The sequence below is a fragment of the Zalophus californianus genome, chromosome 15 (genome assembly GCF_009762305.2).
Source record: "Zalophus californianus isolate mZalCal1 chromosome 15, mZalCal1.pri.v2, whole genome shotgun sequence".
Lineage (NCBI taxonomy): Eukaryota > Metazoa > Chordata > Mammalia > Carnivora > Otariidae > Zalophus > Zalophus californianus.
The window spans coordinates 15715558-15734891 of record NC_045609.1 but is presented as its reverse complement, the minus strand read 5'-3'; the positions used below and the strand labels follow the sequence as shown (position 1 = coordinate 15734891).

The window sequence follows — 19334 nt, the reverse complement described above, 5'->3', positions numbered from 1 at the left end:
GTAAAGCAAAGTGGCTTAGCGTGGGCTCAGGGTGCCAGAATGCAGCTCAGCCAACAGGATGTCCCATGGAGGATTTCGTGCTGTTGCCCTTCGCTCCCATCAGCTACAATTATGTTCAGAGCCGTGCGCCTTCCCCTCCACATTCTAGCTGCCAAGATTAAAAACCCCCACATCTATAAAACCGGAGAGTAGCAAGGGACATTACTACAGGATGGTGAATGAGACCTCACAAATGCCTTCTCTCTTCCCTCAGCCACGAGAGGAAAAGGGCTGCAAATTTGACTTCTCTTTTTCATAGGGAAATAAATGGGTGCTGCCCACTGTGGCAGACAGCAGGCAAGAGCGAGCCACAGGAGGTCTGTACTATCCTCCCTACCTCTCACGGCAGCGTGTCACGAGCCACACGAAGCCTCGTCTCACCACCAACCCCGGGGAATGCAGAGAGAAGTGCTGGTTCCCAGACTCGAATGTGAGTCGTCCCCAGTGATTAAAGCCTAACTCCCACTGACCCTTCAGTCACCGCAGGTGAACCAACCTGTTTTTCCCGAATTCTCTCCCGTATAACCAGAACGTTCTTCCAGTCTGGAGGAAGAAAGCCTTGCCCTTTACTTGCATTTACAGGTCCCTTCGTATTTTAGCCACAGATATTTTCCCTAAAGCATAGGGCTGAGTCCCTCCATAAACAAACAGGGCGACTAGAAGGGTTTCTTGAAACTTGGGACCCAATCTCTCAGCAAAAAGGTAAGGATTCCTTCTCTCCAAGAAAAAAGTTTAACAGGCTGGGGGTCATTTGGACCAGTGGTTCCCAATTTTCAAGACTACCTGAGATATTTCTACCTGGATTCCTGGGCTCTAGTCCCACGATTCTGGCTCAGATGGTCTGGCAGGAGCTCTGGAATCCATAGCTTTAAAAGGTGGTTCTCATGCACCACGAGCATTAGACACAATTCTCAAGGATGAAAACTAAAGTTAAATGCATGATTCTGAAATTTTCCTATTTTCCCCTTTCTCAAGTACTGAAATAGCTTCCACTCAGATTTCACAGCTGAATGCCAAGCAATTTACTTACTCACATTTGTTAGTTAGTTTTGAGGCAAACAAACGAAATCTGAAATTGGGATCACTCTGAAACCATTTACATGAGTCCAAAACACATGAAGTTTCTACTCTGGTGACAGTAGCCCGGGTTTGCTCTGTTGGCAAGATGTACCCTCAACTGCAACACGTATGAGCACTGTCTATGGAGCGAGCATTTTCTAATGACTTTTCAAGTATTAATTCCAATAACTTTATGTGGTAGGAGTTACTATTATCTGTATGTTATTTATTTTTTACTTTTTAATTAATTTATTTACTTGAGAGAGAGAGAGCAAGCACAAAGTAGGGGCTAGGGAGAGGGTGAGAGAATTTCCAGCAGACTCTGTACTGAGCACAGAGCCCAATGCAGGCTTGATTTCATGCCCCTGACCCTGAGATCCTGACCTGAGCTGAAACCAAAAGTCAGATGCTTAACCAACTGAGCCACCCAGGTGCCCCTTTTATCTTCAACTTAAACCAAAACTTCTCAAGACCCTCAATACGGCACTTAAGGTCCTTCCCAAATTTAGTTTCCTTCTTTAAGACCACCCTTAAAATCTCACGTCTCCCCAGTCACCAGACCCATTCCCACCTCTGACTTTCTTCTTGGAGTTCCCTCCCCAGAACTGTCCCTTCCACTCCACAATTACAAGTCCTCTGTGACAGTAAGAACACAGACATTGGTGTTGGACTGAAGTGCAAAGCCTGGCTTCGTCATTTACTATCATTCACTGCGCTTCCCCTGGGCGAATTTCTTACACCCCGAGGATCTCAGTTTCATCATCTATACAAGAGGTTTCGATGTGCGCATTCAATGGTACTTGTGCGTGCCTACTACGTTCCAAGAACCATTCCAGGATTGGGGATACAGTGATGTGCAAACTAGGAAAAGTCCTACGTCTATATTGTGGCAGAAGTCATAGAATACAGGGGAACAAGTGAATACCTAGCCCACCAAAGATGAGTGTCATATAGGGACAGGATGAAGAAGGTTAGGGATGTGTGGGCATGGGTATGGCTATGGCAGAAGGGGAAGGTGGGTAACCGGAAGACCTCCCTGGGAAGGATGATGGCACGAGTCACACAGGTGGCCAGGAGGAGGGATGGGTGAGGAACTCCTATCAGGGAAAACAAACGCCTGGATTTGGGAGCTAGCCTGGAACATTCAAGGACAAGCAAGGACACCGGGAAATGGGCTGGAAAGGTAGCACGGGCCAGATCATGGTTTTTATCCTGGAAGGTTCTGGGCAGCAGGAACAGTGAGGAGACCTGACTCAGATTTCTGGTGACCTTGTCTGCTGCAGTGAGAACAGGCTCTGGAGGGCAAAGGTGGAAAGAGGCCGAACGGCGAGGTCCCTGAGATAGTCAGGCAGGAGAGGGTGATGGGTGCTTGAACTAGGTGGTGAGAATAGGCAGGTACTGGACGGAAGAATCTAGATCTGGATGAGAAGGGCAGAACGGGCAGCATCCGCTGACGGACAGGCTGGGCAGGATGAGGGAACAAGAGGAGTCAAGGATGACTCCAGGACCTGTGGCCTAATTCACAGGGAGGATGAAGTCACCGCCACTAAGCTGAGGAAGACTACAGGAGGGGGCAGGGATGACATGGTCAAATGCGATGATGCAGGCAAAATGCTTGGTGCATGCGTGAAACACAGGAAGGACTCGATACACACAAACAGTGGTGTCTGAAGTCACCTTCATTCCAGGTGAAATCTCGACTCCTCCGCGAATGCTCGTCACTCCTCACTGGAAATTCAATCCCGTGGTTCATCTGGGCACAAGGGAAATACCGACCTGCCTTGCAATTTTTGCAGCTTTCATGGGGGTTGGAGGTGGTGAAAAGTAAACTTAGCTTCCAACACTGCTTACATGCTTCTTGCAGGCAGTAACGCCTATGCCGTATCATACCTGCTAAAATGAACAGCTGTGTCTGGGTAATTGGAATTTATAGCTAGAATAAATATGCTGAGGCTTAGCTGCTCTGTGACCCAATGTGAACGAAGACCCAGACTCCTATAGGAAAAGAAACAAAGCAAAAGCAGACCCAGACTTCACGTCCGCGTGAAAAGCTCGGAGGCAGAACAGGGCAACGAGGTTGGCTCTTTTTTGCTTTGGGAGAAATGCTAAAGAGGACTTGGGGAAGTCAGGTCCCTGGAGGAGAAAACAGGAGAGAGACTGGGGTCAAGAAATCGTGCCTGCTGGGGTGCGGCGCTCTGATCCATCATCAGCCACGTCCAGGTATGCCCTGTCACACCGTGCATAGGGAGATTCCAGAACGAGCAGAGGGGATGGGTCAGGGCTTCCCCAAGGTCTGAGAGTGGACCACTGCTAGATGCCGGAAAATCGGCTGAGAAGACTGTGTTAAAGAACATGACTCCCTTAGCCATCCCCCTAGGAATTCTGACTCATGAGATTGGGTGTGGGCCCCCCCAGACTGTTTTTAACAAGTTCCTCAGGTGTTTCTGCTATTGACTCACCTTCCAGATCCATGGGGTAGGAAAGTACTTTGGAAAATATAAAACATTACACAAGCACACAGTGTAATTAAACCATTAATTCCAAAAGCGCTGCTAGCCACCCTTCAAAGCCACTGCCACCACCCTCCCCTTCCCTTTGGCCCTGTGGACTCCGCTGATCCAAGTCCATACTTCTCCACATGCTGGATCCCAAGTGGTCCACGCACACAGACTGAAGAGCTTGGCTGGGCAAATCAGATCCCTACAGAAGCTGGGGTGTGGTTACCACTGGCCTGAAACTGGACTCGGGAGTCTGCAATGGGGAAACTGAAGGAAAAAGCAGAGAAAGGAATTTAAATCAGAGTAGGCCTCCTGGGGTAAGCGTTTAGTCTAAAAATGTGAGAGGCAACAGGCAAAGCATTGGTGAAATCACAGAGGACAAAGCTGGTGCACAAAGGGAAGGAAAAGATGTCACACACACACTGCTAGACACAAAATATTTAACATTCACACAGCTTCCATTTACGGAAGAGGAAATGACAGCTCTGAGACACTGAACGGACTCATCAATCTAAAGGTGCACAATGCATTCCATGGCAGAGCAAGATCTAATAGCAAGTCTGCCTAGCTACACCCTTGCCATCGAAAAATATATATTAAAAAGTACTGGACTCAACAAATGGCAAGAAATCCCAAGTGCATGGATTGGAAGACCCAGGATTGTTAAGATGTCAATTCTCTACCCAAAACGATCTACAGACACAATGGAATCCCTACCAAAATCCCAAAGACAGGTGTTGTGAAAATAGAAAAAAAAAAAAAAACCCTAAAATTTATATGGAATCTAAGGGACATTGAATAGACCGAACGATCCTGAAAAAGAGAAACAAAACTGGAGGTCTCCCATATATTCCAATTTCAAAACTTACTACAGAGCTACAGTACTCAAAAATAGTGTGGTAAGGTATAAAGACAGATTATATAGACCAAAAAAAGAGAGCCCACACATAAATCCCTGTGTATGTGGTCAAATGATCTTTGACAAGGGTGCCAAGACTATTCAAGAGGGAAAGGATAGTCTTCTCAACAAATGGTTCAGGGACAACTGGATTATCTAAGTGCAAAAAGAACGAAGCTGGACCCTTATCTTACACCAGATACAAAATAAACTCAAAATGGATCAAAGACCTACATGTAAGAGCCCCAACTATAAAATTCGTTGAAGAAAAACACAGGGCAGGAGCGTCATCGCACTAGACTAGCCAATGATTTCTTGGATAGGACATCAAAAGGATAGGCAACCAAAGCAAAACTAGATTAAGTTGGACTTCATCAAAATCAAAACCTTTTGTCTATCACAGGGCACTGTCAAGAGTGATATGAAAAGGCAACCCACGGAACGAGACTGTATTTGCAACCTGGAGAAAGTATTTGCAAATCACGTATCTGATAAGGGGGAGCTCCAACAGCACGTGGCATCCCCGCTGACCCCTGACCTGTTTTAGGCTCTGATATCACCACGGTGGGTAAGTCCCGCTAGACCCAGCAGGTCTGAGTCCTATGTTGCTGGACTCTTCAGAAGACTCACTGTGCTAGCATTTACACCCAGCCACTCAGTGAATCCTCCCATTACCATGTCCCCCCCAACTCAAGATTCCAGTTCCTTACAACCTGAAGCACTTCCCCCCTCTCCTTGAGTAGTATATGAAAATAAATTAGTTGCACAGAGTATCCGTTAGGCTTTGACAAATGGAATAAATCAGTTGTAACTGGTAGCTTTATATTCCCAATTTAAAATGGCAATTTACGCTCATAAATATAATACAGTATGACAGGACAGAATTACTTCCACTGACAACATCAGGTTTTGATCCTAGAGTAATGTGGAAGATACAGTCCCCAATCACCAGACTCCAGGCTGTACGTTCTGAGCCCACTAGTCCAAAGAAAGATAAAAGGGAATTTAATAAATGGCTGAAACATCAAGGAGCTAGGTTACAAGTCTGCCAGAGAGAGTACGCTCAAAGCCTGGGAAACATCCACAACATATGTTTTTTTAAAGCCGTCATAATTTAAAGTCTTTCTAAACATGTTACTGTTTAATCTAATTTTCCCTCATGAATGTTTGGCTGCAGCTCAAATGGAGTCAACATTTCCATCATAAATCTCTATTTCCACATTTTCCTGGTTTGATTGTAGAATGTCTTTCGTCTGAAACATGACACAAGCAGAAGCCCAAATGTGAATGCTTTTCATCGGCAACACGGTTTTACTACAAAACCAAACTCGCAGTTTTCTGCAAGCCAAATGTCGAGAAATTATTTAAGCGAAATGAGAAATAAAATTTTGTAGAAAAAAAATTCTTCAATTATAAATTGCCTCGCATGTCCTAAAGAAGAAACAAACAAACAAAAATACATCTGCTCGTCTTCTTTACTGTTAATTTTTGCCCATCCAAAGATACCACATTTAACTGCCTCCTGAATGTGGATATGCAGCATAAAACTCTGACCAAATGCTGTTGAATGCCAATCATTATGTTTGTACCAAACATACACCTGCCTAGTAGTAAGGAATTCTGCACCATATCATCATGACGTTCCTTTCCACAAGTCGTTTTGTGATGTGTACCTTAAGTGATGAAAAGCGGCAACAAAAATTCTATTTGTCATTTTTATCAGGGCTCCTAAAATTTTACATGTGAAAACAAGTGAGGTGTACTCCATATAAGAGATTTAATGTTCAATCAAGGTTATAAATGTTGGAGTCCCAAGTGACTTTCTCCTTAGGGATGCGTTCTGTAGCTAAAGTAGGAGAGAATTCCCTGACACTTACACCTGAGCATCTGACAGCAGCCAAGGCCAGGGCACGCATGGGCTGCCTGGGCAGAGCTGTGGAGGACCTTCGGAGGAACCTGGTGAACGGAGCTCTGTCAGACGCAGGCTGTTTGCTCAGAGGCAAAGGACAGGTCTGAGATCTGAGAGGTGATAGGCAGAAAAGGGAAAACCTAATGCAATGTTCCCTAAGAATCATGTTATACCATGTTAGCAACCACCCCCCAACCCTTCCTTCCACTGACGACATGGCTTTGTCTCAGCAATCCTGGAGTAGAATATTCTTACCAGTGTCTTGGGTACAGGGATGGCTTTCACATACACAAGGCTCTTGAAGGAAAACTGGAGGGAATCTGATTTAATACTCAGGAATTCACAGACGTTCAAAGCCATGTTCTAGTTCTAAGTGACCCAAACAAATCTCCTTGCCTCTTCCGTGCCTGCCTGGGGAGAACTGGTCTCCTCTCACCCTGCTTCAGCGGTGTTTGACTCCAGGAATGAGTCCAGGCTCCCAAAGAAAAAGTCAAACCTAAGAAGAGTCAGGCTACAAAATAATTGAGCTGTTTAACTGAAATAAAAGATAGCCCACATGACCAATAAAAATCTGTAAGCAGATTAATGAGAAGGAGTTCTCAAAAAACAAATTAAAAAAAACAAACAAGTTCTAAGTCTCTAAGTGCTTTCTTCTTTCCTAACTGCAGTATTTCTATGTGTGATTTCACTTTAAAAGAAATAAATAAAAAGATCTTGTGCCTACAAAAATGTAAGATGACTGGCTGACAGGAGAACAGTTCAGGTGACACAGACTGAAAGGTTAAAAACCATTTTCTCTTGTGTCCAAATATTTGGGAAGTGTAATGGCTTAAGATGTTTATGTTCCATTTTTTCATGTGTGTGTCTGTGTAGCCATTTGTTCATCATCACTAGCCATCAGGGAAATCCAAATCAAAACCACATTGAGATACCACCTTGCACCAGCCATTTGTTCATCATCATTAGCCGTAAGGGAAATTCAAATCAAAACCACACTGAGATACCATCTTACACCAGTCAGAATGGCAAAAATTGACAAGGCAAGAAACAATAAATGTTAGAGAGGTTGTGGAGAAAGGGGAACCTTCTTACACTGTTTGTGCGAATGCAAGTTGGTACAGCCACTTTGGAAAACAGTTTGGATGTGCCTCAAAAAATTAAAAATAGAGCTACCCTATGACCCAGCAATTGCACTCCTGGGTATTTACCCCAAAGACACAGATGTAGTGAAAAGAAGGGCCATATGCACCCCAATGTTCATAGCAATGATGTCCACAACAGCCAAACTGTGGAAAGAGCCGAGATGCCCTTCAACAGATGAATGGATAAAGAAGATGTGGTCCATATATACAATGGAATATTACTCAGCCATCAGAAAGGATGAATACCCTTACCACAAAGATACAAATGTAGGGATCCAAAGGGGTACGTGCACCCCAATGTTTACAGCAGCAATGTCCACAATAGCCAAACTGTGGAAAGAGCCAAGATGTCCATCGACAGATGAATGGATAAAGAAGAGGTGGTATATATACACAATGGAATATTATGCAGCCATCAAAAGGAACGAGATCTTGCCATTTGCAACAACGTGGATGGAACTGGAGGGTGTTACGCTGAGTGAAATAAGTCAATCAGAGAAAGACATGTATCATATGACCTCACTGATATGAGGAATTCTTAATCTCAGGAAACAAACTGAGAGTTGCTGGAGTGGTCGGGGGTGGGAGGGACGGGGTGGCTGGTGATAGACATTGGGGAGGGTATGTGCTATGGCGAGTACCGTGAATTGTGCAAGACTGTTGAATCACAGATCTGTACCTCTGAAACAAATAATGCAATATATGTTAAGAAAAAAAAAAGAAGATAGCAGGAGGGGAAGAATGAAGGGGGGGAATTGGAGGGGGAGATGAACCATGAGAGACTGTGGACTCTGAAAAACAAACTGAGGGTTCTAGAGCAGAGGTGGGTGGGGAGATGGGTTAGCCTGGTGATGGGTATTAAAGAGGGCACGTTCTGCGTGGAGCACTGGGTGTTATGCACAAACAATGAATCATGGAACACTACATCAAAAACTAATGATGTAATGTATGGTGATTAACATAATAAAATAAAACTTTAAAAAAAGGTGTTTATGTTCTAAAGCATGTGCTTTAATTAACTGTGTTAATTTCTGGTATCAAGCTATCTGTAATTATAGTATGTCCTTATAGGTCTTGGAACAGATCCTATTTTGATCAACAGAATTTAGAAATATTCCTATGCTCTCAAGTCTACAACTGAACCAAAGTGTAACAGCAAAACACAAGTCGCTTAAAAAGAACAAAAGGAGCAATTCATCTCTCTTTTCCAGTTCTCACAGTAAATACATACTAAAATCCCCAGATCCAAAACATGAAGCGACCAGGGATACTTCACCAATGTTAGGAACTTAAAAATTCCCGACTATAACTTTGGCGCCCACCACCCCTGGAACAGGAGATACGGCGTCATGATGGGGAACCCTAACAGCGTGGCGTGGCTGCAGAGTCAGACACAAAACTCAGAATCACGGTTCCATATGCACTGACCCTGCGACTTAGCCAAGAGACTCGAGCTTTGGGAGCCTCGGTTTTCCCATCTGTAGGATGGAGAGAACAACAGCACTGACCTCACAAGACTAACCATGGTGGAGCTTTTAAAACATGCTCCCGTTGTGTAAGACTGCTGAATCACAGACCCGTACCTCTGAAAAAAGTAAGACATTATATGTTAAAAAACAAGAAGATAGTAGGAAGGGAGAAATGAAGGGGGGGAAATCGGAGGGGGAGACGAACCATGAGCGACGATGGACTCTGAGAAACAAACTGAGGGTTCTAGAGGGGAGGGGGATGGGAGATGGGTTGGCCTGGTGGTGGGTATTAAAGAGGGCACGTACTGCGTGGAGCACTGGGTATTATACGCAAACAATGAATCATGGAACACTGCATCAAAAACTAATGATGTACTGTATGGTGATTAACATAACATAATAAAAAAAATTTTTAAATAAATAAAAAAATAAAACATGCTCCCACTGTGCCGTGAGTTTAACGGTGACTATGACTGTTTTCCTCGTGATCCTTGCGCTGCATGCAACGTTTCTACCTCTCGTGAAGATATTTAAGGCTTATCCATTACTCATTTACTAAAGTCACCCCGAATGACAAAAATATTCTGGGTAGAATGCTTTTGGCAATAGATGTCATTCAGGTTATCTGTGACAGTCTCCCAGGGAAATTCTATAGCCCTCAGTGGCTGAAGGCTGGGTGTGAGCCCTCGTTAACGTTTGCTAAATACAACTGACCCTTGAACCACATGGGTTTGAACCGTGCGGGTCCCCTTACAGGCAGATTTCAATAAATATAGTACAGTAGTGTAAATGTATTTTCTCTTATGATTTGCTTAACATTTTCTTTTCCCTATCTTTCTTTATTGTAAGAATGTAGGATGTGGAAGGGAAGAATGAAGGGGGTGAATTGGAGGGGGAGACGAACCATGAGAGACGATGGACTCCGAGAAACAAACTGAGGGTTCTAGAGGGGAGGGGGGTGGGGGGATGAGTTAGCCTGGTGATGGGTATTAAGGAGGGCACGTACTGAATGGAGCACTGGGTGTCATACGCAAACAATGAGTCATGGAATGCTACATCAAAAACTAATGATGTAATGTATGGTGATTAACATAACATAAAAAAAAGAATGTAGGATATAATGCATATAACATACAAAATATGTGTCCATCGACTGTTTATGTTATTGGTGAGGCTTCTAGTCAACAATAGGCTATTAGTAATTAAGTTTTGGAGGGAGTTAGAAGTTATACCTGGATTTTCCACTGCCTGAGGCATTGGCATCCCTCAATCCCCCACTGTTCAAGGGTCAACTGTATAAACAACAAAAAAGTCTCAGTAGTATCAAGGGCAGGAGTGCAAAGCTCAGGTATCTCCATTCTACCACTGGCCAGTCACGGTCGGGCAGAGGAGGGCTTCTGCTGACACTGGGCTCAGCATTCGGCTCCGTGGAAGGTGTGAACAAGAAAGATTCCAGAAGGCTGGGGTATTTCTAACACAGCCCGGGCGAGAGCATTCTACAAGGTCTCCGATCCCAGCAAGCACCCCCTTCCTTTCTCCAACATGGCAGAAGGCAGGAAGGGAGGCTCAGTAAGGGCTTATACCCCAAGAATAACGCTGAGTAAAAGAATGACTGGTGTCCTAGCAAGATCTGATTCTTTCAAAGCCTCATTCTACATGACGCTACATGACTCCCTTTCCAGAAGGGCCACAACCATTTTCCATTAAAACCTTTTCATCACTGGCAGCAAAGAGCATCACGTCGAGTACCTAATCTTGCCGTTTGCAAGTTGTCCAGACAAAAAGAACCACTACAGAGAGTGGTGTCATTTTTAAGAGCTTTTGTTTTGCTCATTTCTACTTTGCGTAATCTTGACTTAATGTATAGTGTTTTGCCTACACGTGCTAAAAAAAATGTGCACACACACACGTACGCACAGACACACACACATAACTGAGAAGATAAGAAAAACTGTGTCTCAATCTTCATGGCCATAAGAAGGTACATGGGTGTTGCCTGAATTTCTAATAGAGATCTCAGATCCTCTCCCGAATTATAGTTACTCGTCCAGAAAAGCCGCAGTGGGCCTGCTGACTCACCAGTCAGGAGGAAAACCAAAATGTGACCTTGGCTTATCAATCTGCAAGGATACAGAATACCATGTTCTTTTTCCTATTTTTGTCAGCTCCTCAGTCCAGCTGACGAATATTCTAGAGACACAAGTTTTATCTACCTTAATTTCAATGCATCCTAAAACTGTTGTGACGGCTGATGCAGGTGCCCTACCGGTCACAGGGGTTCTGTTTATGGCACCCTGGAATGAGAAAACCTCTCCTTCAGGTGTCCTCTGTCAAGCCACAGGAAGTTCATTTATCTGCGGTCTGCAGCCCTCCACCAAGTTCACTGTAAGCGTCACGGTTAGTAAAGCAGCTCAGTCCCTCGGGCTAATCTGGCCAATGAAGCCCCATGGGCTAGGATCCTGCCTGGGAAGGAGTCTTGTCTGACCCTGGTGACTAGAGCTGGGTCTTTAGGGAAGGCCCCGGGGAGTTCAGATGAAGGAGTCTTTCCAAGTGGGAGAAGTCCTGAGGTTTAGGAGCCAAAGGTCAGGCCAGAATATGCAAAAGCACTCAGTGTAGCTTCTTCATTTTAGAGACTCTTCTCTAAAGAGTCTCTAGAGGCCAACAGTTGCTGACTTGGAGTCCAGCTGAGCCCTGAAAGCCACTTTTACAAGGATGGGGAGGGCCTGCGAAGAGATCCCCAACTCCTGCATCTTTCAGGAAGGCACTGTTCAGTCTAGTCTGTATCCCCACAGAGTAGATCTGGGCCCACACGGTCCTGCCCCTAACACATGATCTTGGAAATGCTGTGCGCCCATCACGTGCCTTTTCTGATCGGACCGACAAGCAGCACCACGTCCCCCGCCTTCTAGAAGTAGAGCCTGGTGGTTCAGAGCTGCTCCCTGGGGCCGGCCTCAGTGCACCGGGAGCCTGAGGACCACGCGCTCGGACCAGAAGGCCCCAAGGACCTGGCAACCAGAACAGAACTGGCTGCTGTGAGCTTGATGCCACGGGTTCTATTACTGAATCTTACTTCTGTGCAGACTAAAGGCCCAGACAGACCCCCGGACATCCATGGGGGGGGGGGGCGGGGCGCGGGGGGGCGCGGGTAGCTGCGGTGCCCAAGACCAAGGCGGGCGCTGCATATTCCACAGGTCAGGCCCTTTCCTCTCAACGTGACCCGGTCAGATCAAAAGTACCAACCACGAAAGCTGGACGGCAATGCAGTGGCACCTTGCAGTCTGTGACTACGTTTCCCTGAGCGTCCTCCCACACGTTCACTGCATAGCTCTACCACTGTGCTAGCCGCTGCCGTCCGGAGGACAGCAACCTGCAGGCCCAGGCCACTGAGGTCAGGCCAGAGAGGGGCAGGAGAACGAAGGCCAGCCGGGGCTCTGGCAGTTTGGAGACAGGTCAGAGCAGAGAGGGCAGAGAAAGGGGAGGAAGGAAGGAAAGGAAGGAGGACGAGCAACCAACTGGGGGGAAATGCAGGAGGGAAACTGTGCAGAGAAACAGAGGAAGGAGTCAGACAAGTGGGGGAGTGGGGAGGGCAGGGGAGGAGGGATGGGGGTCCATTTTGTGCAGCAGGCTGATAAAATTTAAAACCTGACCCAGACTATTATCAGCAACATCCCTTGCTTGCATGGGGCGCCTTAACACTCCCACAACACCCACTGTGAGCTCAACAGGACACCAAGTTCTTGAGAGTTCATCTCTAGGCTTTACTACTTTCAACAAGAAAATAGCTCTAGAGTCCAGGAGACATACTGAACAGAAATACCTCTGATGATAAGAAGACACAAAACCTGGGCACGCCTGGATGGCTCCATTGGTTGAATGTCCAACTCTTGGTTTCGGCTCAGGTCATGATCTTATTAGGGTTGTGGGATCGAGCCCCGAGTCAGGCTCCATGCTCAGCATGGAGTCTGCTTGAGACTCTCTCTCTCCCTCTGCGCCTCCCCCTGCTCATGGTTGCACACATGCATGTGTGCTCTCCCTCTCTCAAATAAATAAATCTTCAAAAAAAAAAAAAAAAGAAAAGAAAAGAAAGAAAGAAAATGTAAAGCCCGTTAACACTGAGATCTAAGGGTTTCCTGCGTTCTGAGGTCCACGTGCCACCCAGGTTGTCTTTAACAAATGAGACTGAATAGTGATTTTTTTTTTTTTAGTTTTTATTTATTTATTTGACAGAGAGAGAGACAGCGAGAGAAGGAACACAAGCAGGGGGAGTGGGAGAGGGAGAAGCAGGCTTCCCACGGAGCAGGGAGCCCGATGTGGGGCTCGATCCCAGGACTCTGGGATCATGACCTGAGCTGAAGGCAGATGCTTAGTGATTGAGCCACCCGGGCACCCCCAAATAGTGTTTTTTTTTTCTCCTAAAACCTCAGGTTTATTGACACTGAACAAATCCTAAATTACTTTCTTCCAGTATTTGTACCTACAAGTTAAGACAGTAAGTCAACACAATGTAATGATGCTTACATAATAAAAGTGTTCAGTTAAACTTGGACGTTAGCTCCCATCAACTTTATCTGCTGGTCTGATGCTTTTAACTGATATTTCAATGAAAAGAAAGAAACTCTGAAAGAAAATCACATCAGCACTAACGAAGTGCTAGTTTTTGGCACACTTGCACAAACAGGCTGCCCCTGGGAGCAGGGTTCTCTTTGAAAGCAGAGCCCAGGCGCGTGACCCAGAGGCAAGGGTGGCCTTGATCCTACAGATACACAGAAAGCGAACAAGGCAGGGAAGGAATGTGGAGTCTTCAGCTGAGCCTCAAATTTCTCTTTTTCTGTCCTTTACTTAAAAATACCTACCCAGACCCCAACCAGAAGAGACGAAACAGTTTCATTCCTTTTTTATTACAACGCATCTGATATGTAAAAATGTCCTCTGAATATTTAGCATTTGTAGTTAAGGATGTAATTAAAGTCATCATGAGCAGTATAAACAACACTGGACTGTGTAAGGACCCCTCCACAACCTGACCCCAACCCACCTCACTTCTCACTGTCTAAGAAGCCAGAGATGAAACTAAAAGAACTTGGGCCAAACCCCACAGAGGGACAGAAAAGGAAAATACAATGATCTCAGGGTCGTCTGTGGACTAGGCCCTGGCTAGGTGTTTCCATTTACATTATCTCGTTTAATTCTTAACAACAGTTCAATGTGCTCAGAGTCAACACCAAGTAGCCATGATCACATGACTGGTAAATTGATCAAGCAAGCACTGGGCAGTCTGGGTTTGCCCACCTCTGGGAAGCCAGGAAGCCAGCTGAGCCCCACAAGGACCTGCCCATTGCTTGCGCTCATAGATACTCCTCCCTAAGTGTATGCAAATAGCCTGGGGCTATGAATGGAACAGGCCTTGTTTGTACACTGGTATTTGCACCTGACAAAAATCAGGCGCTGCCACCTACTAATTCCCTCAGCCACAGCAAACCAGTGAAGTTGTCCAAGAATCTTCAAGACGTTATTTTAAGTAACTTTTGTAAATCTGTGTTCCTCCAGAAGGCTTATTCTGTACTAGTTCTGTCTGTCCCTGCGCGGGATCTGTCCAGCACGAGCCAACCAAAGAAAAGCCCGTGGTCCTGAGGCTGTGGGACGGAGCGACACAGAGCGAAACCATAATAACCTCTATTTTTACCAGAGGTCTAATTAGTGATATAAGGATGTATTGTACACAAACATAATTTGAGTGATTTATTGAAAGACTTTTTTGTCACGATATAAAAGAACCAAGATTGGAGTTTATGACATTGCCATTAATATTTTCATAACAAATGCTTTAAATACGGGCTTACGCATGTAAGTATACAGAAAAGCATATGCAAATACTTAGGTAAGCCTCCCCCGCCAACACAAATCTTTTTTTTCCTGATATAAAAATGAAGGTTTTATACTCTTACACAGGGAATAGGCACTGAAATATTTCCATGTTCTGGGACATCGTGGGGCATAGGGACTGTGTTACATGACCAAATGGTTGTAAAGACTTTCGAATATAAATGTGCTTAAATGACAATCATAGTCCTTATCTCTCAAAAAGAGCATCTGCTGTAATAAAGACAAGTTTGGTCAAAGTAGTGTAGGAATGTGATGGTAGAAAGAAAGAAAATAGTAAGTAAGTCTGCAATCTCTGCCCCCCTGGATCACCTACTTCACTATCAAATAAAAGGCATCTAACACCCAGAGTAACCCAAGTCTTCTCACAGGAAAAAGAAAAAATAAGTACCTAAATGCCTAAGTGTTCTCATTGTGCTTTTCTCTCAATCAGAACGGCTCCCAAAACAGACACCCCCCCCCCTTTGTTAAGGCAGGAACTCCCTGCATGCTGGGGTAAAGCCTACTACACTGTGACGTGAACATGTGAATTCTTCTGAAAGGAGTTATCAGGGTTTACACTTTGGTGAACAGGACAGACCCAAGACTGTTTGCTCCTTTTCATACCTCTGCTTCCTGAGGAAAAAAATCAGCCAAGTCGAGGGCTACAGAAGTCACCAGAGCAGCCAAGCCCATATTAAAACGACGTATTTCCATTTGCAACAATGCCTGAAAATTAAAAGTAACCTGACTGCCATTTTAAGCCTAATGATTTTGACCAGCCTACTGGGCGGGCCTTTAGTTAGGCATAAATTGTTACAACGTTCCTTGTAGTGTAACACTGAAAAGCAGAAAGGCAACTTGCCCACGGCCGTAAATTTGTTCCACAAACAGCATACATTTGGTGAGGGATTTCTAACTTCTTCTAGTACACATTTCTTATTTTTTTTTCACATTTCTCATTTTCCTATGTGATTTAGAAATGTCAAATTAAAGCACCTGACTCAAATATCTAAAAGGTTCTGTGTGGGAATCTCAGTGCCCTAGAAGAACCATGGCTGGCTTTGTTTGTGTTTACCTATAAAAGCAATCTACTTACCTTCACAAAGATGGGGAAAGGCAGAAAAATAAGTAATTCATACATAACATCACCACCTTTACAGAAGCTGTGATTTACACCTATTTATTCTAAGCTTTTGTCCTTGGATTGTTTTCTCTACCAAAAAACTGAAAAGTCACTTAATGGCTTTTTATTCTGAGAAAGCATGATAATTGTTTTTTAAAAAATTCAAACTGCTGAGAAAAAACAAAGACTTTCTTAATATTATTAAGAGTTTAATAATAACTTAATAATTGCTATATTTATCACATGTATATATACATATAAAGAGAGAGTGCACAGAGTGCCTTCCAGTTTTCTAATTCTCGTATGATTATCTAAATGTTTACAATGGAATTTTACACCATACTCTAGATCCAATATTATTCTACTTCTTTTTTTTCAATCAGAGTATCAATGACCTCTTTTGTCAGTACAGATCTGTATTGCTGCTTTAATAAGTCATTGCTGGCTTCCTTTAAAAGCCAGAGTTACAATGCAAATTCATTGGACAACATTTCAGAACGGTAAACTGTTTACAAACCGAGCAGAAGTTCCTTTCCTCCTCCTCCTTCTGGTGTTACTCATAATCAGCAACCATGTTATCATTACACCTCAAACTCTGGAAAGACGACTCAGATCACAAAAACCAAAATGCTGTTTTTATCTTCCAGCAGACCCAGAGCCCTGCCTACATCTGGAAGCTAAAGGAAGCTAGAGAGATTTAGATACAAAACAATGCAGTGGACTGACGGAAAGACTGGATAGCACCTCCTGGGCCAGTGGCAGCCAATCGGATGCACCGCATAGCCTGACTTTTCCATAAAAGGATGTCCCTCTCACCTGAATACCTCAGCTCTTCATAAAAGACTTATCTATTACCCTGAGAGGGGAAAGAAAGCTCTAAAAGGCCACTAAAATTCAGAAATGTCCACTCTCGTGGACTTACCATTTTTCATCTTTTTTTAAAGATTTTTTTATTTGACAGAGAGAGGGAACACAAGCAGGGGGAGTAGGAGAGGAAGAAGCAGGCTTCCCTGTGGAGCAGGGAGCCCGATGTGGGGCTCGATCCCAGGACCCCGGGATCATGACCTGAGCTGAAGGCAGATGCTTAACAACTGAGCCACCCAGATGCCCCCATTTTTCATCTACTTTTAAGGAAGGGATTTTATAGCCCACGCCTCCGTTGTAAGTCAATACACCTGATTAGCTTCCTGCTCCGTCTAGCCGAAGATCTAACAGGAGACTCTGCCCAGCCAGCCATCAGTGACACTGACTGAGAGCACACAGTGCCAGACCACACAGCGCTTGGCTACGAGAGGAGGTGCAGGTGTGATCACAGACACGCTTTAACCTACTTGGCGTGGGAAAACGAATACAGCCCCACCAAATTACACAAAGTGGTGCACCAAGGAACACAGTTCATTCCACTCATCTACCAATGTCTGTCCTTGCTTCGAGGATTGTGTGAGGCACTGGGCATTTTGGAGGACAAAAACTCAGTTCCTGAAAGCAGTACACATTCTAGTAAAGGAAGGAAACGTGCAAATAATTAAAACATGTTGATGTTGACATGATGAAAGACAGAACTGCATAATGCTATGGAAGCATCGAGAGAACAGCCAACTGTCAGAGGTGGGGCTGGTCAGGATGGTTTCTCAGAAGGAAGGGTACCTATGTCAGACCCTAAAGGATGAGCAGCAGGACGTTTGCCAGGTGGAGAGGAAAGGGAAGGGCATCCCAGGTAGAAGGAGCAGCAGATAAAATTAAGACATGATAGAGCACAGGGAAGGGGCAGAGGGTTCGGGACGGCTGTAACGTAGAGAACCAGGGTTCTCAAGAGACAGAATTGACATGAGGATGGGAAGGGAGCTTAAAGCCAGAGGTTTATAAAGGACTCTGTGTTTCACGTTCATGCTATGAGCTTTTGCAGACAATGGGGAGTCAATGTCGACTGTCAACCAGGAAAATAGCAAGAGTGGATATTTCCTAAAATGTTGTCACTAGTGGTGTCACCAGATGAGTCAGGATTCTACCAAAGAAACGGAACCAGTAGTGTGTGTTTATATACGTGTGTATAGGGAGGAGGGGGGAGAGGTGGGGAAGAGGAGGAGGGAGAGAGGCAGGAAACTGGTTTACTCAACTGTGGGGGCATAGAATGGGCTAGAAACTCTCAGGAGCTGAGGCTGCAATCCACACAGTTTTTTCTTCAGGGAAACCTCAGGTATGGTCTTAAAGCATTTCAACTGATTGGATGAGGCTCACCCAGATTGTCTCCTTTGAGTCAACTGATTAGATGGGGCCCACTCAGATCGTCTGATTGTGGAAGGTAGTCACAGCTACAAAACACGTACGCGGCAACACCTTAGATTAGTGTGCTTGACTGGGTAACTGAGTGCTTATAGCCTCGCTGAGCCGACGCTAACCATCACAGGGGTCTGCACTGTTTGCTGAAAAGTGAAGGAATGTGATGCCAGACACAAGGAAACAGGAAGAGCGAGCAACCTGAGCACCTCAGCAGGGAGGAATATGAGCCCGTGGTTGGAAGAGATTATGAAGTAGGGGCTGGAGATGTTAAATGATGAGCCTGAGGAAGAGTCATCTCTAGGAAACTAGAGATAGGAGACTAGAATTCACATACCTCTCATTCAGTAAAGGTTTAGTGACGAACTACTTTTTACCCTAAAATTACCCTACCCTAAAACATGGGGTATACGAGAGTATAAAAGGGGGCCCCTGTCCTCAAGCTCACAGTCTAGTTGTGGAGAGTTACAGAACAAAACAAGACCATGTAAAATTGAATGGTTAAGTTTTAGCCAACAGACTGGTAGAGTTGGGGAAGAGAGCAGCCAGCGCAAAGATAAGGACCTGTGAGGTGGGGGACATTCTCCAACGCCCCAGGAAGCAGAGGCAACAGGAAAAAAAAAAACTGTCTGGAACATTCTGGGAGTTTGCCAGAGAATCATACACTTTCTGAGGAAATAGAATAGAGAGAAAGAATTCTGGTTAGTCAAGAAAGGTTTTCTGGACTTGAGGGGTTTTTGTTGTTCTGCTTGTTTTTTGTTATTGGTTGGCTGGCTGCTTTTGGTGGTGGTGGGGGCAGGTGGTGACCAGAAGCCATCGGCTGTCAGTTTGCCCATGGATGGAGGTTTCAGGAACCAAGCAAGACTAGCTCACCCTTCTGAGGAGAGCAGGGTGTCCTGCCGAGCAAGAAGCTGCCCCGGTGTCATCTGCCCTTTCCCCAATTGTGTACATAGAAGGTCAACAAAGGCCATTTTCCAAATCAGCTTATTTTTCGTGGAAAGCGAAAGAAGTTAAGAGACATTCACAGTACACTGAGAGATGCAAAGTATCACATGTAC

At 44.9% G+C, this 19334-nt stretch overlaps 1 protein-coding gene across 11 annotated transcripts in view; it reads right to left on the bottom strand.

Moving 5' to 3' along the window:
* Window positions 1-19334, bottom strand: part of SIPA1L2 (signal induced proliferation associated 1 like 2) — a 216297-nt gene that overhangs the window by 123844 nt on the left and 73119 nt on the right. Inside the window, exon 1 of one of the 11 annotated variants that reach the window (XM_027595917.2) lies at window positions 3729-3779. The exons of 9 other annotated variants lie outside the window; for them this stretch is intronic. The gene's annotated coding sequence lies outside the window, so the exon portion shown is untranslated. Of the gene's footprint in view, window positions 1-2775; window positions 2962-3728; window positions 3780-19334 lie in introns of those variants that run through there. One more of the 11 variants, XM_027595916.2, reaches the window with a different exon arrangement.